Raw genomic sequence first — 6,214 nt, forward strand, 5'->3', positions numbered from 1 at the left:
CATAATAACAAAGTTATGAGAAATTGAGTTAAGTGACTATATTTTCTCTGCCAGATTTTTGTACCTGCCAGATTTTCATACCAAACTAACTAACTGCCAGATTTTTGTACCTAAACATGAGAAGCGAAGGCATACCACTGAGAATCATATCAATGGTTAAATAAAATTAACATGCTTAGGACTCAAAAACTTACAGTTAACACAAAAGATCCCTATATAAATTAAAATCACTGAACTAGATACGGAGTCAACATTAGTAGTTTTGAACATAAAATTCTGAACAAAGCATGTTACGTGTATCCCATAAAAGCTAAGTCAACCAACAATATATTCTGACAAGGAAATTTACAGATCCGGTTCCTCTTTTACTAAGAAGAAACCCCATGCTATTAGTTATTTCAAAGTAGCAAATAGTAATGGCAGTACACACCTGATTTTGCTCAAAAAAGTTTGTTAGGACATTATGCTTCCCAAGCAGAACTTCACCAGCAGAACTTCACCTGCTATTGGCTTTTGTAAACCCATTATTAGTTTCAGCAAAGTACTCTTGCCACATCCATTTGGGCCAATAATGGCCAGTTTCTCTCCTCTTTCAATTGTGAGATTTGCTCTGCTAAACAACACCTGGTAGACCACAGATATGGTTGCAATTAATACACACAATTTGCAGATGAATAGATCTTTTTAAGGTGAAAAAAAATGGCTTGTAGCACTTTTACTTGTGAACAAAATATGTAAACCCACCGTACCTCCAAATGGAGCAAATCTCCCACTTCTTCCCCATTCAGGAAACCTGATCCTGATCTGTTTCTTCTTGAACGGCCTTTCAACAAGATCCTCTTCCTGAAGTTTCTCCAACTTCTGTTCTTGCAAAGAAAAAAATTAAAAAAAAGTTAGATAAAGAATTAGAGGTGGCCAGTTAGATGATCTATGTAAATACCTGGTGAATAGATAATCAATCTTATTAATGCATACAGATGATCTATGTAATGCATTCAAACATTACAAGGTATACATTAGAAAATGAACTGCAATTTCAGCTCATGATAAAAGAATAATCCTTGACCCAACAAAACACACCTGAAGTTCAACAAAACAGTAACGATATCCTATAGCATTGACATCGATTTTCTTCAAGACCCACTTTTAGAATCCCTTGTAGATTTCGACCAAGATTGGTTATTATTAGAACTTGGATTCCTCCCTGCAACTCAAAAACCAAAATCAGCTTCAGAACAACAACAAAAAATCAAAACTTTATCTCAATCTAAAACCTCAAATTGAAATCAATGTTTACCCAGTTCTATAAACATTTTTTAAGTTGTTTATTTATCCTAGGAAACTAAATAGAGACGTAGCAGAAATTAATGATGAATTATAGGAATAAGGAAGAGACCTCGACAAATAGACCAACTCGAGCAGAGGAGCAGAGGATTTGGACGATGATCTTCTTCTGCTGCTGTTCCTAGTAACCTCCTTGTTGTTGTGGTTATTGTTGCTGCTGGGTCTTCTTCTCCACCTCTTCTTCTTCCAGATTTATAGATCAATGTACCCGAGAAACCCCCTCCCTTTTCCCTCCTCATTCAATGTATCCTTCTGGAAATCCCTCTGCGAAAACTATCTTCATCATCTTGATGGTTTCTCTTCCTAGAACGAGCTCCCCCCATGGTGAAAATCTGGTAATCAATGACTCAATATATACCTAGAAACTGCAGCAGAACAATACTCTATCCATTCAATTACCAAACTTGAAAATACACAAGTAGAGAGTACAGAAAATAAGTAAGTATCCAATACAATCAATTCACCCAAAACTCTATTATAATCATATTCATTATGATTAGCACTACATATTGAAAATATGAATTGGTATTGACAGCCAGTGTCAATCCTTCATAATCCCAATTTCCTTTAAGCAACGTCATATATTCCTACCATTTATAAAATCAACCAGGAATAATGAAAATAAGAACCGCAAGCAAACATTAATTCTATGAATCAGTCGAGCATAAAAATCATTAAGCACCTATTTACTGAGTTACTAACTTGCTATTCTTTCTTTTTTTTAATCGATACTCGTTTGCTAGTGTTCACGAGAATCTGGCTCTGAACTTCATCCTCACAATCAGATCCACCTCTTACCTTGCATGGAGTGAAGAAACAGCCAGAACACTGTAAGCGGTCAAACAAATATAGCATATAAGCAAAATGGGCCTTTTAGTTTTCATGTTGACGAAGTACGTAGACACTGGATTGAAAGTAATATCAACTGTTATCCAGGGTATGAAATCAGTGTTCATTTAAATAAATTTAATATAAATTACAGAAACACACACACACACATGCACATCCAGTGTTCATTTAAATGAATTTAATATAAATTACAGAAAAACGCGCGCGCGCGCACATGTGTGTGTGCGTGTGTAGAGCAACATAATGTTCATACAGAACTGCAAGACAAGGTATGGCAGGCACAATTGAATCAATGATATTTTGTATAAAACAAACCTGTTGCCCAAATTCAAGTTCTCCGACAGACTGAATTAATGAAGAAAACCAGAACACATCAGAATAAGAGTTCCCATTGTTGTCATTGTAATGTTCGTACAAAACAAAAAACAGAGTTAGAAACAGACTAAACCTTTAGAAATTAATGGCGGAGGAAATTAAATAATATATAGAAAAGTGAGTGTTTTACTGTCAAAGAAAGGTCGTGCATAGTACAGACAAGGAATAAGTTCACAAAATTTTACTTGCTTATTAAGTTTGGAAAGAACTTTTCTGAGACCAATTATAGGCTTGTATGACCATATAGGCCAAGTGAAAGTTCTGTTTTTGGTAACCATATATATCTCTGCTCATGCAGGTATGATAACTACCCAAAACGTAATTACCTTCAACAGTTGTAGGACAAACTCAACAGCCTCTCTTGGGCTTTTCTTGTCAGCAGCTCTAACCATAGCTACAACATGTGGAATTGCCTGCAAGTTATAAAAACAACTATTATATCTAGAAGGTCCTTGACAGCTTCACATGCATAATTTAAAATTTCATAGATATGATGATAGCAATGTATATCTCACAAGTTGAACTGTCAGATAGATGAGTAAGACACATTTTTGAAATGATTCTTCAGCGCACTTAATCCATATTTTTAGCCTTTTAGGGTTGTGGACTTGTGTTAGGTCCATATCAGTTGAGAACTGAGCATGGGTAATGAAATGCTACGGTATTTCTAATAACAGAAGAATGTCCAAGTATTTTACGGCAAACTGTTCAAACAGGTGATATACAAGTACAAATGGTATGTTCCTGAATATCTCTTTGTTTCTCTGATATAGACTCTAGTTCACTTGTATCATACTTCTTGAGTTTTTGATGAATATAAGTTGTATAACATGAGACATTTCAATATTTCATATACACTGTGCAAATCATACAAACCAGCCAACTATGGCACATGACGAACAACTTATTACATATCCTACCTCGTTGCATTACCTCAAGAAAGTATTTGGGAATATCATGGAAGTCATTTGGCCTGGCAACAATAACAAGAAACAAAATTGTTAATTGTTATTTTCTGGAGTAAGATCACCACAACAAAAATAATTTAATAAAAGAATACTGAAAAATGAAAAGCTATTTAGAATAAGCCAATAAGGACCACTACAAAAAAGGAACATGTATTAAAAAACTATAACATGAGAGAAACTATTAACTTGAGTTCAGCAGATCTTTTATCCACCAGCAACTTGCATAATTCAACCTTCAACCACACCACCTGCAGGTAGAACTTATATAAATCTCGATATCTAGTAGTGCATTTACAATATTAAACAAAAATTCAGAGCTTGGACCCAATTATTATGAGGCGAAAACCATTAAACAAATCTAATTTTGTTCAGAAACATATGAACAGCAAAGCTGAAACCAACAAATGCAACTAAATTTCAAATTTTCAAGTCAAAAGTCAAAACAGAAAGGCAAAAAGTGACAGATGCAATTCGAACCCAGAAATCGAAGCAAGAAAGATGGCAGCAACTTACCAAGCTTGAAGTTTCTGAAATTGAGTCGAAAACTGAAATCGAAGCTGCTTCACCTAGTAGAGTTCGAGCCAAACCCAGACTTGAAGACTGAAAATTGAATACCCAGAAGAAGAAATTAAGAGGAAGCCATAAATCGATTGAAGAGTGAAGACCAGAAGCAGAAATTAAGAGAAACAAAAACCCAGACTCACCACGCACCGTCAGTCCATCACGGCGTCACCGTCGAAGAAAGAAAAGGCGTCGTGCGGCCGTTCCGGAGAGAGACACAGAGAGAGAGAGAGAGAGGAGAGCGGGGCTGCAGGAGAGAGAGAGAGAGGCGAGCTTTAGTCGAAAACTTTTAGGTCAGATCGAGTTTCAGGCGTTTTAGCCTAATCAGGAAATTAAAACATAGTATAATGGGGCGAAGAGACCAAATCTAGAGAAGGAGAATAGGGAGTTACCTTCGTGGTGATGTTGCTTAGAATCAAAACTTTGGGTTTCTTCCTTTTTGGTTTGCAGGTGAGGAGAGATGAGAGAGGAAATGGTTGGCTTCTAAGAGATAGACACAAACAAGAAGAGGGGCCTGAAGGCAGAGTTACTTTGTGCAAGCCGAGTGGGGAGACAAAGTCACTAAGGCCCTAACTAAAGGCGGGCTTCTTTTTTTTTTTTTTTAAACTTTTTCACACAACGCATGTATGAAATTAAGTTGTCTGATCATGTACATGTTAAATTTGAGTTAAGGGAGCAAGGAGGGAAAATTCCCGCCTATGTGCAATCAAAGAAGCAGTTTTGACGTTAGGGACATACATTTCTCATTCAGACAACACAAATAAGTCATTCTGTTGTAGGAGCTTAAATCGTGTACCAGCATTTCACTCAAATATTGGCCTTTTTGGGGCTACTCACTCACATTTTGGGGTACATGTGATTTTCTTCCAAACTTGCACAACGGAAACAAAAAAATGCGTTGTATGTTGTTTTGCAACTTACCCTCATACAACACATACAACAATACTGTTGTGCAAGGTGAGTCAAAATTTCGACCCAAATTTGAGCAAGGTGAGGGGGAATTTTTTTTTACATTCAGACAACAGACAAATCCTTAAAACTGTTGTACAATAATCTTGGACCCAAAAAAAATTAATGAACGACCTCCTTATACAACGCAAATCTCATTAAACCTGTTGTATGACGCATTTTCAGTGATCACACAACGGAAATTTTTTTTTTCGTTGTCTAAAAAGTGTAGTGTGATGCAGTTTTTGGCATAGTAATATCTCATTGAACTAGTAATTGAAATCTGGACGATTACAAATCGTACAATTAAGTTTTCCTGGTTTGACCAGGAGTTGACCAATTTGACCATGTTTGACCAAACATATATTGAGTGCACCCGATTACTAAGGCCACCCAATATATATGTATATATATGTACTTATATATTAATTCCTTTCACTTTCTATCCATTTAACATATGCACAAGCATAGAACATGTTTCCAATCTCATCAACAGTTCATCTCAATCACACTACACTTGGTCTTTTACTTCCATTTTATATTTTGTCGCATAGTAATTCAATGAAAATTACTATGGATACCCAAAACTCTCTAATTATTATACAGGGTGTGCCCAAAACTGCTAAGGCCACCCAAAATCATAACTTGTCCATTTTTCAATTATTTCACAATCAAATTTTCCGGCATAACAACCGACATGCAACGCAAGCAGCCAATGTCAGTCCACAATCTCAATTCAAATATCAATTCCCAAATTTACTCACAACAACTCAAAACACTGTGATCAAGACAGCATAATAATCCGATAACAAGTCGTTAATTTCACCATACCAACCAAACTCAATTCCACAGCTTCTGATCACAAACCCAAGAACAAAACGGAATTCAAGTTCAAGATTATACCTTCGAATGCAAAAATCGACTTTGATCAAGCCAACCTCAGTTGCTAGAACAAAGTCCAATGATCCAAACCCAGTTTCCTAGCTTCACTGCCGAAGATGAACTGGTATCCAGGCCTCAACGTCCACAACCCAGTAATCATCGAAGCTTCGTACTCCTATTTGTGGTCAGCTTCCTCCTACAGATGTAACCAAGCCAAAACGAAGCCGGGAAGAGCACTGAAAGTTTCCGGCGTCGAGGAACTACGACGGCCCCAAGACGAACCCAGA

The 6,214-nt window shown here is 36.5% G+C and overlaps 1 long non-coding RNA gene across 1 annotated transcript; it reads right to left on the reverse strand.

The window, feature by feature from the left end:
* Window positions 1-496: 496 nt before the first annotated feature.
* LOC121049784 lies at window positions 497-2,593 on the reverse strand. The gene is made up of 5 exons (XR_005801332.1): window positions 2,509-2,593; window positions 1,397-1,709; window positions 1,081-1,204; window positions 750-861; window positions 497-624 (listed from the first exon to the last, which is right to left on the reverse strand). It is a non-coding gene; the product is annotated as an uncharacterized LOC121049784 (long non-coding RNA).
* Between the last annotated feature and the right edge of the window lie 3,621 nt (window positions 2,594-6,214).

Source organism: Rosa chinensis, chromosome 6 (genome assembly GCF_002994745.2).
Source record: "Rosa chinensis cultivar Old Blush chromosome 6, RchiOBHm-V2, whole genome shotgun sequence".
Lineage (NCBI taxonomy): Eukaryota > Viridiplantae > Streptophyta > Magnoliopsida > Rosales > Rosaceae > Rosa > Rosa chinensis.